Here is a 12,101-nt window from a genome sequence, read left to right as displayed (position 1 = left end):
TTATAAATCAGCTTTTTGTGAACTTTGATACAGTGATTTAATTTCTGAATTCCTTATCATAATCCCTGTATGAACTTGTATAAGATTAAGGGCCTGATACTTTGACACTCAGGAGTACACTATGGACCTGTGGCGTCAACAGGAAGTAGACCTACCAATAAGCCTTTTCTGAAACGAATAGCTGGCACCTTCTAAGACATCTCAGATACCATATTATTGAATTTGCTGATTTTTTTTCACTTTGAATAACAGACAATATTTCCAGTATGAGTTCATGGAGCGGAAGCTGTGCCTATATACAAAAGATTGATTGTCTCTCACACCCAACCCCTCCCATTTCTCATCTCATTCTACAGTAATAGGCCCACGTCCGGTTTCTTTTGCTTTCAACCCAATACTGATTAGAATACCACCTCACTTCCTACTTTTATGCTTGCTTACTTCCTACATCCTTACTCCTTTACTTTAATTCATTCACTTGCACACTCTTATTGACTCGGTTGGCCTACAACAATGCTCCTCAAACGTTAATGTGCTTAAGGATAATCTGGAGATCTTGCTAAAGTGCAAATTCTGATTCAGTAGGTTTGAGGTTAGGGTGGGACCTGAGATTCTGCATTTCTAACAAACTCGAGGGTCATGCCCAGCCCATGCTGCTGGTCCAAAGTCCGCACTTTGAGTGTGAGGGCCAGAGGAGCAAAGTACAAACTCTTTAGGGTAGTTTTCAGTGCCTTCCATAGTTTTATCCAAATCTCATCACTCATAACTGTGAACTCTGCTGGGGCGATGTCTGTATAGTCTCTGTTTATCCCCAGCACTCAGTATGTATGTGTGTATGTGTGTGATATATATACATTTTTTTTTCTTTTTAAAAATAGGCTCCACATTCAAGCTCCATGGGCTTGAATTCACGACCCTGAGATCAAGTTCTGTGCTGTAGGAACTGAGCCAGCCAGGCACCCCTCCAGGACCTAGTATAGAGCCTGAAACAGGATAGGTGCTCAAAAACTATTTGTTGAATGATTTGAGGAATGAATTAATAAACTAAACGACTACTCCCAGCTCATATACCATATATTCTAAGGGAACTAAATTACTTCCCATTTTCCTAGTACTTTCCCACCTCTGTACATTTGCTCACACTATTTTCTCTCCTTTCCTAAGATTTGCCCTACTCAAATACTCTCCATCCTTAAATGCCCAGTTTAAATGAGAAAATCTCCATGAAGCCTTCCCTGATGTCCCAATATGGAAATAATCTCTCTCATTTTACAAGGCTTCCTCCTACCAGATTTCAAATGCCTTGCAAATAATCATAATAGTATTCACATTTTGTTCACATTTGCGATAACCACCACGCCTAGCACAAATGTTAGCCTATAGCAGAAAATCAATGTTCATTAAATTGAAACAGGAAAATAAAGAATTTTCCAGATCAGCACTATGTATTAGGACCTTTTGCGATGATGGAAATTTCTGTTATCTGGGCTGTCCAGTATGATACACACAAGTAGCTACTGAGCACTTGAAATGTGGCCAGTGTGACTGAAGAACCGCATTTTTCATTTTAATTAAAATATAAATGTAAATACCTATATGTGGCTAGTGGCTACGTACGGGACAGTAGCTATCTAGACAATTTTAGTTACAACTGTTCTTCATTCAACAGTATTTACTGAGTACCTCCCATGTGCCAGACACAGAATAGGCTAGGGGCTGGAGACACAAAGATGAATAATTCATGGTGCTTGACCTCAAAGAGCTTGCAACCTGTTAAGAAAAGATAGTCAGGATCAAATAAATCCAATCAAGTGTTATAGGTGCTACTACAGAAGATTGACGAAATAGAATGTGTGTACAAAGGTGAATGTGGGCATGAGTTAGAAAAGGCTTTATAAGGAAGGTAAGAGTTGAAATTACATAGTGTTCATTAGGCAAACAAAAGATAAAGAGCTTTACTCTGGGAGGAGTGTGAACAAAGGCATAGAAAGTCACAACAGAGAGCCCCTCTCCTCCTGGAACTACAAATCGTTTGGCTAACGACTAGGAAGTGGAGGGCAGAGAGCTCTGTTAAAAGGAGAGCTGAAGAAGTTTATGCTGGAGATGTATGCAGGATCCCGATCACAGGGGCCCCTTGGGATGCCCATGTAAAGGAGGGAGCTTGGTACCTATAGGCAACGGTGTGCCATGGACGCAACATGCTCAGTTTGACATTTTAGAAAGACGTCTCTGGATGATGGATCGGAAAGGGATAGACAATCTAAGAGGTTGTAGCCAGTGTGCATGGGCACAAGGGCAACCGGCGCTGAGGATCCCAAACAGACCAAGTTCAGCACTTGCCTCTAACAAAATCCGAAGGCACTGGTGATGAAACTGGAAAGGAATTCATTTCAGTGAGGCCAACACAGGGAAGACAGTGGACTAATGTCTCCAAGACTGTCTCCAGTGCTGAAAATCCTTCCAGGTTCATATAAGGAAAATGTGAGACAAAGGTCAGTGGGTACGTGCAGGTGGGCAGGAAAGGTCAGGTCGATTGTTGTCTTGGGATTTAAGGGGTCTTGCTGGCGTCAGGGCAGTCCTTATTGCTTTAGGGGGTAATTTCAGTTCCCAGCACGGGATGCTTTGCCCACCGGGTCTTTTGCCTGAGTTAAGAGATAAGCTGGAAAGAATTTAATCAATTAGAAAGTTTAAGGTCAAAATGGAGGTAGTTGAAGTCCTCTTTCAAGGTGATGAGGCTTAGACTAAGCAGTGGAAGTAAAAATGTATTCAGGGTTTAGACAGGGCACATGTGCTGCTTTTTGGCCTGAAAGAAGGTAATTACAGTGAACGTCTTTGTTTTGTCTTTATTTGATCATCCATTCAACTTTTTTTTTTTTGCATATAAAGACATAGCTTTCACTGAATGTCCAGATCTCCATGGAAGCAAAGTAGAAATTTAGTATGAATATCTGGAAATTTCAAGGAAAAAAACGACCTTCTGCCTACTGCTTCAATCATTTGAGAAATACTAGCCAAAATAATCCATTCCTATCAGCAGCTAATTCTTTCATTACTTAATGCTGGCACTGGTCCTAGTTATTTGTATTAAGTAGTTAAACATGTCATAGGATTTGTTGTGCAGACAGATGACATTTGCATTATTTTTTGAGTGCCAGCATTTAAAAAACAACAACAGAAAAGACATCAAGGCACAGGCAAACCTATCACTTCAGACCTATGGATTATTTTAAAGGCCCTGTTGTGATGCAGGATTTTTCAATATGTTCCAGAGACATTTATCAGTTTAAACCTATACACATTGGGGCACCTCGGTGGCTCATTTGGTTAAGTGACTGACTTCGGCTCAGGTCATACTCTCACGGTACGGTTCATGGGTTTGAGCCCCACATCCTGCTCAGTGCTGACAGTTCAGAGCCTGGAGCCTGCTTCAGATTCTGTGTCTCCCTCTCTCTGCCCCTCCCCCACTCAAGCTCTGTGGGTCTCTGTCTCTGTCTCTCTCTCTCAAAAATAAACATTAGGGGCGCCTGGGTGGCGCAGTCGGTTAAGCGTCCGACTTCAGCCAGGTCACGATCTCGCGGTCCGGGAGTTCGAGCCCCGCATCAGGCTCTGGGCTGATGGCTCGGAGCCTGGAGCCTGTTTCCGATTCTGTGTCTCCCTCTCTCTCTCTCTCTGCCCCTCCCCCGTTCATGCTCTGTCTCTCTCTGTCCCAAAAATAAATAAATGTTGAAAAAAAAAAATTAAAAAAAAAAAAAAATAAACATTAAAAAATGTTTTAAGGGGCGCCTGCGTGGCTCAGTTGGTTGAGCTTCGGCTCAGGTCATAATCTCCGGGTTCATGGGTTCCAGCCCCACATAGGGCTCTGTGCTGACAGCTTGGAGCCTGGAGCCTGCTTCGGATTCTGTGTCTCCCTCTCTCTCTCTGCCCCTCCCCCAATCATGCTCTGTCTCTCCCTCTCTCTCTCAAAAATACACATTAAAATTTTTTAAAAAATGTTTTAATTAAAAAATAAACCTAGGGGCGCCTGGGTGCGCAGTCGGTTAAGCGTCCGACTTCAGCCAGGTCACGATCTCGCGGTCCGTGAGTTCGAGCCCCGCGTCGGGCTCTGGGCTGATGGCTCAGAGCCTGGAGCCTGTTTCCGATTCTGTGTCTCCCTCTCTCTCTGCCCCTCGCCTGTTCATGCTCTATCTCTCTCTGTCCCAAAAATAAATACACGTTGAAAAAAAAAATTAAAAAAAAAAAATAATAAACCTATACACATTTAATGATTACATTATTCTTCATTTTGTTTGTTGTTCTGTGGAACTCCTTGGTGGATACTACTTTTTATAGAAATAGTACTGTAAGCAGAAGCATTCTTGTTAGCAGAATAACAGACACACCCAAGAATAAATATTTTTTAAAGTTCTTTTAAATGTTTATTTATTTTTGAGAGAGAAAAGAGAGAGGCGGGGGGTGGGAGGAGGCAGAGAGAGAGGGAGAGACAGAGAACCCTAGCAGTCTCCACGTGGTCAGCGCAGAGCACAACTCAGGGCTCGAACTCATGAACCGTGAGATCATGGCCTGAGCTGAAACCAAAAGTCGGAGGCTTAACCGACTGAGACACCCAGGTGCCCCCAAAATAAATATTTTTTTTACCTATTTCCATATATGGCTGAAAGTCATTTGGTTAAAATTAGCATTGCCCAGGACCTCCAATAAGACTGTCTCTTTTTTAAGACTCTCTTTTATTGGCACACATGCAGGCTTATAAAGCTAAGACCATATTAATGACTAGGAAGGACACTACCATTAATAACAACAAAGACTATTCCTTGAATTTAAGCGCATTTGTTATTACTAACTACCAACATTAAGTAAAATTCAAACACTAGAACCACTGTAAGCACTTGATGTGTATCATTGGTAGCAAGTTTACTGTTGTTATATGTTGATAGCACTTCTAATGTTAGACACGAGAAATTAATGCTAGAACTCCTCGTGGAAAGATTAAGAGGTGTGAAGAAAAGATGAAGGGAGAATTGCAAAGTGGAAGGAGAAACTTCTGAAAAAATACATTCTATCCCCCAAATGTAGACAACCCTGGATTAGATGGACCACACCCTTTTTTTAAACTATAATGGGTATTATTGGGACAACTGGCAAAATTTGAATAAGGTCTATTTAGATTATATAATAATATTGTAACAATATTAATTTACCGATTTTGATAATTATACTGTAGTTATTGGGAGGTTGTCTTCATTTTTTTTTTCTTTTTAAGTAATCTCCACACCCAATGTGGGGCTCAAACTCACAACCCCAAGATCAAGAGTTGCATGCTTCACCGATGGAGGTGAAGAGGTGCCACAAGATGTCTTTATTCTTGAGAGATACACACTACACTATATAAGGGTAAAAGGGGCATTGTGTCAGCAACTTATACTCAAATGGGTCAGAAAGAAAGGTAAATCGGGGCACCTGGGTGGCTCAGTCGGTTAAGCGGCGACTTCAGCTCAGGTCACGATCTCGCGGTCCGTGAGTTCGAGCCCCGCGTCGGGCTCTGTCTGGGCTGATGGCTCAGAGCCTGGAGCCTGTTTCGGATTCTGGGTCTCCCTCTCTCTCTGCCCCTCCCCCGTTCATGCTCTGTCTCTCTCTGTCTCAAAAATAAATAATAAAACGTTAAAAAAAATTAAAAAAAAAAAAGAAAGAAAGAAAGGTAAATATATTCCTTATATCCATGTTATATACTATGGTGGTGTGCTAGAGCCTGCTAGCACTGGCTCACAAGAGCTAAGTGTGCACATGTCTTCCCGACTTCAGTTCGTGACCTCACATTGGGATCTTGAAATCAGACACGGTGAGGGCATTTAACCATGCAAATCAGCAAATGCAAGAGAATCAGGGCTATTTTTCCCCCATGGAGAGCCAGTTGTTAAAACGTATTTGCCATGGATCAAAGTCAAAGATAATGTCCAGAGTCATGAATTTTTTGTGTGTTATAATTGACAGAATTAATTTAATTCTATTTTCCTTTTAACCTGAGTTGATACATTCAAAAAACCTAATGATGTTAAATCTCAACAATTATAGTAATGATAATATATTTTCATATGCCATCCTCTAATCATCTGAAAATACATTTCAAACATATCTACCCAGGAAAGTAGGTAAATATGTACATTATTCTAGTTTTGCAATTATTTATTGTACACTGTAAACTAAAAGCAATCATATCTAGCAGTAAAAACCGATTTAGTTATGCCCGAACACTGCCTCCCAAGCATCTGAATCCTTCACAGGACTTTGTGAAGCTTCATGTTCTCCATAATGTCTCTCTTGAATACTACATTCCACATTGGTCCCTTCCTTACAGTTCATAGAGTTGTCTAGAAGATACATAGAAGAGCATCCAGACTGACTCCTTCATTTTTCAGAGGAGGAACTGAAGAGTCAAGAGATCAATGTCCTCAGGATAACACAGGGTCCAGTGACAGAGCTAGGAGCAACACCCTAGTCCTCTCATTCTCCAAACCCTAGGCTATTTCTCTACACCACTGGGAACACACTTTCCAGACCACTTTTAGATACTGGATCATAGCCTTCTACTTGCTGGCCAAACGTAGTGTGCTTACTCATTTTGAGAATAGGGACATCTATCCAGCACAGTAGATAAGTCAAACTTGGTGCTCAATAGACATTTGATATATCCATTAGTTTGGAATGCCTTTCACACAGACTTTTTCTTTTTTTCAAAGATGCTTTTAGATTTATTTACAAAGCCATAAAACCTGACATATTTTCTTAGAGCTGTAAATGAAGAGCTGGCTACCAACAATGAGAGTAGACGGCTTGTTTCACAGAGGGTGGGACATCCAAATGTCTAGGAGCCAAATCATAAAATGAGATCAGCTTTGGAATCTCTACTGAGGTTTTATTCTTTCAGATTTAAATACGGTTTATAGAACACTTTGAGAATCCATTTAAAGTCACTTCACAAGGCAAAACATTATAGCCATTTAGATATTCTTAAAAGAGAAGCGTATCAATTACTGGCACAAGAAAATGCAAGAAATAATGACTATCAGAAGTTGTTTGAAAAAAAAAAAGGAAGTTGTCCCTATTTTTAAAAAAATAACACTTCCCTACAATCTTCAGGATGAGAAAATGATAAAATTTGAATGAATTTTCAAAGGGACTACCAGATGAAACTTAATGAGGTTAGCAGTCTAAGATCCCAATCATCAGAGACTTTTCAACTGGGGTCTTTATCCCTTTATGAGTTGTCGAAACATTCTTAAGGTTTACAGCCTACCATTCAGCAAGTTAAGACCAATATAACACCCACTTGACCAATTCAGTCTCTTCCCAAGAAGAAATAACAAAATGGAGTTTGAAAAGGCATTCATTAGTTACAACTGTTGTGACACAGACCTCAAAAACCTTTGAAGTATAATGACCTTTCAAGTACAATGATCAATCACTATGCATGAAAAAATCGGATTTTATACAAAGCATAAGAAATGGCATGCTCTTTGATTGGAGGTCAGGTTCTACACTTTCAGTTTGCAGATTGCAGTGTGTGAAAATTAAAAGGCAATGAAAAAAAACAGTAAGACCAGTATTTGCTGTCATGACATCATCACTTTAACCAGACTGTGATTTTGATGCTCAACAGGGCAGCTGCAAATGGTTAGAAAGTCACAAACACTACTGTTTTTTTAAATATATACATATATTTTATTCAAGTGTAATTAATATACACTGTTAGATTAGTTTCAGGTGTACAATATGACTATTGATTTTGGAGACATTGAAATGGATGAGACACATAGTTCCTTTGCCTGTGAAAAAGAAATAAAAGCCATATTTTCTAAAAATGTATCTTTCTAGAAAGTTAAAGATGAGGGGTGCCTGGCTGCCTCATTCAGAAGAGTCCTTGGTCTTGGGGTCATGAGTTTGAGCCCCATGTTGGGTGTAGAGATTACTAAAAAAATAAAAACTTAAAAAAAAAGAAAGTTAAAGATGAAGAACTCTAGAGAAACTCTTGTATATATGTGCACAAAAAGCATCTACAAGAATGCTCATTGCAGCACTTTTTCTAATGGAATCAACCTACGTGTGTATCACAGAAGAGGAGATATATCGCAATATGTTCATATGGCAATACTTTGTAGTAGTGAAAATGAACTAATGCTACATGAATCAACATGGGTGAATCTGAAAAATGTTAGGTAAAAAATCAATGTTAGGTAAAAAAAAAAAATCAAGGTGCAGAGTAATGGCTAACATTTACGCTTAGTTTATTATGTTCTAAGTGTTTACACATATCAACTCATTTAATCCTTAAAACAACCTTAGAAGTTAAATATTTTTTATGAATTTCCATTTTATAGATGAGAAAAATGAGGCACAGAGAGATTAAGTAATTTCTCCAAGGTCACACAACTAGTAACATGTACAGCAGAAATTCCAGAGCACCTCTGGCTCCAATATTGGTGCTCTTTTTTTTTTTTTTTTGAAATTTTATTTTTATTTTTTTTTTACTTTTGAAGGAGAGAGAGAGACAGACCATGAGCAGGGGAGGAGCAGAGAGAGAGGGAGACACAGAATCCGAAGCAGGCTCCAGACTCTGAACTGTCAGCACAGAGCCCGACGCGGGGCTCGAACTCACCAACCGTGAAATCATGACCTGAGCCGAAGTCGGACGCTCAACCGACGGAGCCACCCAGGCGCCCCTTGGTGCTCTTATTCATTGCATTATACTGCCTCTACTACTGATTGTATGATGCCATTTAATAAAGTTTAAAATAGGCAAAACAATGTCCTATACATTTATAGATATACACCCATGTGATAAAAATACAAAAAGGTGCATGGAAATGAAAGTCACCAAGCGGCGCCTGGGTGGCTCAGTCGGTTAAGTGTCCGACTTCGGCTCAGGTCATGAGCTCACGGTTCGTGGGTTCGAGCCCCAAGTCCGGTTCTGTGCTGACAGCTCGGAGCCTGGGACCTGCTTCAGATTCTGTGTCTCCCTCTCTTTCTGTTCCTCCCCTGCTCTCACTCTGTCTCTCTCTCACTCTCTCAAAAATAAATATTTTTAAAAATTTAAGAAAAAAAAAAGAAAGTCACCAAATCCATGATTGTGGCTACTTATGAGAAAGGGAGATGGGAAATAAATGGAGGCAGGAAATTTCAACTGTATCTGTAAAGTCATATTTCTTTTCTTTCTTTTTTTAAAAAAGGATCTTCAGTAAATATGGGAAACTTAAGATTTGACAACCCAGGCAGCAGGCAGATGGGAGTTTATAATATCATTCTCTATATTTTTCTGTATATGTAAAACATTCCATAATTTTAAAAACAGAAGTTATAGGGCGCCTAGCTGGCTCAGTAGGAAGAGCATGCGTCTCTTGATCTCAGGGTCATGAGTTTGAACCCCACCTAGAGATTACTTAAAAAAAGAAGTTTTAAAAAGAAGAAATGAGGGCACCTGGGTGGCTCAGTCAGTTAAGCCTCTGACCCTTGACTCCGGCTCAGGTCATGATCTCATGGTTTCATGGTTTCATGGTTCTCATGGTTTCATGTTGGCTCTGCATTGGCAGCACAGAGCCTGCTTGGGATTCTCTCTCTCTCTCCCTCTCTCTCTCTGCCCCTCCCTCACTCACGCTGTCTCGGTCTCTCAAAATAAATAAATTTAAAAAAAAGACCAATGATTCTGTTAAAAAATAATAAATAAATAAATAAATAAATAAATAAAAGAAATGAAATACTATAAAGCCAGACTATTTGTCTTGGATCTCAAATAATACAAAATAAATAAAGATTCTGTGAAATTCGGATACCCTTTTTCATTTCAGTTAAAATGCATTTGGGTATTTCATAAAAGCTCAGTGATACACTCTAAAAACATTAGATTCTACAGATAAAGGAATGAAAACTTCTCAATACAATAGCACTAGCATACATCATATAAGTACCACATATGCAGTCTCTTGAGAGATCATGTCCAAGTTCAAGCCAGAAGTCCACATAACCATTTTGGAATTCCTTAAATGCAATGCTGTTCTTTTATACCTTTAAATTATATGGTTTAAAAAGATTCTATTCAATCAAGGGAAAGGAAGAATTCTGAAATCAGCTTTCAGAAGTATTCTGATAAATGACCAGGTTTGACAGGTGCCTGGGTGGCTCAGTTGGTTTAGCTTCCGGCTTCGGCTCAGGTCGTGATCTCTCAGTTCGTGGATTGGAGCCCCGTGTCAGGCTCTGCGCTGCCAGCAGGGAGCCTGGAGGGTCTTTCAGATTCTGTGTCTCCTTCTCTATCTGCCCCTCCCCCACTCACACTCTCTGTGTCTCTCTCAAAAATAAATAAACATTAAGAAACATTTTTTTAAATGACCAGGTTTGAAAAAACATATAATTCTATTTGGATAATAGGGCATTTTGCTTCTGTAACAACTAATACAACATTTTTTTTTAATTTTTTTTTTCAACGTTTATTTATTTTTGGGACAGAGAGAGACAGAGCATGAACAGGGGAGGGGCAGAGAGAGAGGGAGACACAGAATCGGAAACAGGCTCCAGGCTCTGAGCCATCAGCCCAGAGCCTGACGCGGGGCTCGAACTCACGGACCGCGAGATCGTTACCTGGCTGAAGTCGGACGCTTAACCGACTGCGCCACCCAGGCGCCTAATACATTTTTAATTTAAAGGTCAAACCATTGATTTGGGATGTGGCAGAGAAGGGGGACTATTCTATTTTCCTGTTTACAGACATTCAAGTAGTTACACAAGACCTCCCAAAATCTAAGACACAGTAGCCTTTACTTCATTTGGTGGAAAGGGGGTTTCTACTGCTGTTGACAAGAGAAAGAAACAGTTTTATGGCTATTTTCCCCTTTTAAGTAAAATAGAAAATCCTCCAAGTAGATTTCATGTCAATATATCTTTCCCTAGAAATAGTCAAGAGAGTTCAGGATCATATAAATATTCATGTAGATTTCCCCCTTTAAACTTTTTTCTGCCTTCTCTTACATATTTCGAAGCACATTTTTCCTGTCCAGAAAGGATGGAGAATTATCCCCATCCTTTAACCTGGGAGTGAGAGGAATTTTCCACTGCAAATCTTGCTGTCTAGCTACTGTGCCTGTAAATTATGTTTCTGAAGCCCTGATTCTCGATGATTTCCAAAGCAGTATTCACTCCACACTCTGGGGGTCAACTTTTGGCACATCCTCAAATCTTGAAAGTAACATAGAGTTAATTACCGTGTTTATGAGACATTTGTTGCCTCCTCTCTCTTTCTCCATGTGTGTGACTTCACCCCTTTGGTGTAGAAGATCTGAAAAAAGAAGGTGAGAAGGAAAAATCAAAAATGATACCTTTAATTTCTATGTCCTAACAAGGAGCTCTAAGTACTTTTCTCTTATAATGCTGCATTTGCCTTTGCAATTTCCCTGCGAATTGTGTATGTTGGAGCTAAGGAGAAAGACTGAGGCAATCATTTAACCTTTTAGTTTCATTATCTGTGAACTGGGAATAAAAAGACAGGCTTGACACACTTTGGTTCTTTGAAGATAAAGTTATTAAATATAACACACGAATCCATTCTCCTTTCACAAAACCAGAACATTAAAAAGGATAAAGCTAAAATCTCTGTATTAGGGTTCTCCAGAGAAACAGAACTTACAGGATATCTATTTATCTATACATATAGCTATACCTATAACTATGTATATGTATATGTGGAGAGATAGATAGATAGATGATAGATAGATAGATAGATACATAGATACATAGATATATAGATAGGGAGAGAGACTGATCATTAAGAATTGGCTCAGCACAGGGCTCCTAAGTCTGTGGAGCATCCGACTTCAACTCAGGTCATGATCTCGTGGTTCATGAGTTCGAGCCCGGCATCAGGCTCTGTGCTAACAGCACAGAGCCCTCTTCTGATCCTCTGTCCCCCTCTCTCTCTCTGCCCCTCCCCACTTGCACTTTCTCACTCTCAGAAATAAGTATTTAAAAAATCTTGTTTAAAAATAAGTAAGTAGGGGCGCCTGGGTGGCGCAGTCGGTTAAGCGTCCGACTTCAGCCAGGTCACGATCTCGCAGTCCGTGAGT

The sequence above is a fragment of the Prionailurus viverrinus genome, chromosome X (assembly GCF_022837055.1).
Source record: "Prionailurus viverrinus isolate Anna chromosome X, UM_Priviv_1.0, whole genome shotgun sequence".
Classification (NCBI taxonomy): domain Eukaryota; kingdom Metazoa; phylum Chordata; class Mammalia; order Carnivora; family Felidae; genus Prionailurus; species Prionailurus viverrinus.
Note: the sequence above shows the minus strand (reverse complement) of the source record.